This window comes from Penaeus japonicus, unplaced genomic scaffold (genome assembly GCF_977035675.1).
Source record: "Penaeus japonicus unplaced genomic scaffold, GWHDUDI00000001_assembly GWHDUDI00000016, whole genome shotgun sequence".
In the NCBI taxonomy this organism is placed as follows: Eukaryota; Metazoa; Arthropoda; class Malacostraca; order Decapoda; family Penaeidae; genus Penaeus; species Penaeus japonicus.
The window spans coordinates 37,445,817-37,447,463 of record NW_028234418.1 but is presented as its reverse complement, the minus strand read 5'-3'; positions in this window follow the sequence as shown (position 1 = coordinate 37,447,463).

Sequence of the window (1,647 nt, the reverse complement as noted above, 5' to 3'; positions counted from 1 at the left end):
TATGTACATATCTACATCTATATATAATATTATATATATATATATATATATATATATATACATATATAGTATATCATATCATACGTATATATGCAATGGTATATAAAGAGAGGAGAGATCTAGATATGAGAAATAACAGTAGAAGCGAAATATATAAATAGATTTAAATTTGATTTGTCTGGTGAGGTATATTGAAAATGATTTATTAGATTGAAAAATAACTATATATGTGACGATATATATGTCATATATATATATTTATATTTATCTGATATATTATATATATATTTATCTCTATACAATTATATATATATATATATATATAATATATTATAGAATATATATATATGTGTATATTATGAATATGGATATGTATATTCTATATATTTATCTATATATATAAGCATACCGCACACACACTACCACAACACACACAACACACACAACACAGTCACAACAATCACACATACACACACACACCCATAATATATATATTGTTATATATATATATATATTATATATATATTAAATATATATTATTTAAATATATATTTATATGTATATAAATATATATATAAATTATATATATAAATATATATATATATAAATATATATATAGATGTACATACATATATATCTATTATATATATATATATCAATAGATATATATTAATATATCTATATATATATATATATATATTGTATTTTTATATGTATTTATATATCTATTATATATATTGTATATATATGTATATATATATATATATATATATAATATATATATTATATATATATATTATATATATATAGAGTATCAACATATATATACACATATATAAATATATAGTTATAATGTGTGTGCGAGAGTGTGTGCGAGTGTGTGTGTGTATGTTATACATACGCGCTTATATTCAAAATGATTTATAGGACTGAAAAATATATATATATATGAATATATATTATATATAGTATATATATTATTATGATATTTATTCTTATATATCATGTATAGTATATTATAGTATTTATATATTATTATTAATATATATATAAATATATGTCTTTATAACTATACCTCTAAGTGTCTAATATATATCTATCTATCTTTATCTCTTTACTGCTAGATATATACATGTTATAAACATTCTAATTATATTAATATATATATATATATATCTGTATATATATTATATATATATATAATATAAATATAGTATATGTATGTGATATATATTATATATATAAATAAATAAATATGTGTGTGCGTAATGTGTGCGTGGTAGGTGTGTGTATATACATACATTACATCCATACATATAATCTAATATGTTATTAATATATAATATATATATATACATACTATATATATCATATTATAAATATGGTATATATATAGATATATATATATATATATATTATATATATATATATATATGATATATATATATATATATGTGGTAGAAGTGTGTGTGTGTGTGTGTGTGTGTGTGTGTGTGTGTGTGATGTGTATGACTGGTGTAGGTTGGTGTGTGGGTGTGTGTAGTGTATCGTGTGTGTTTGTGTGTGTGTGTGTGTGCTGACTACGTACACGGCACATATATATTTATGTTTATATATAAAAGGGATATATATATTTTTTTATACATA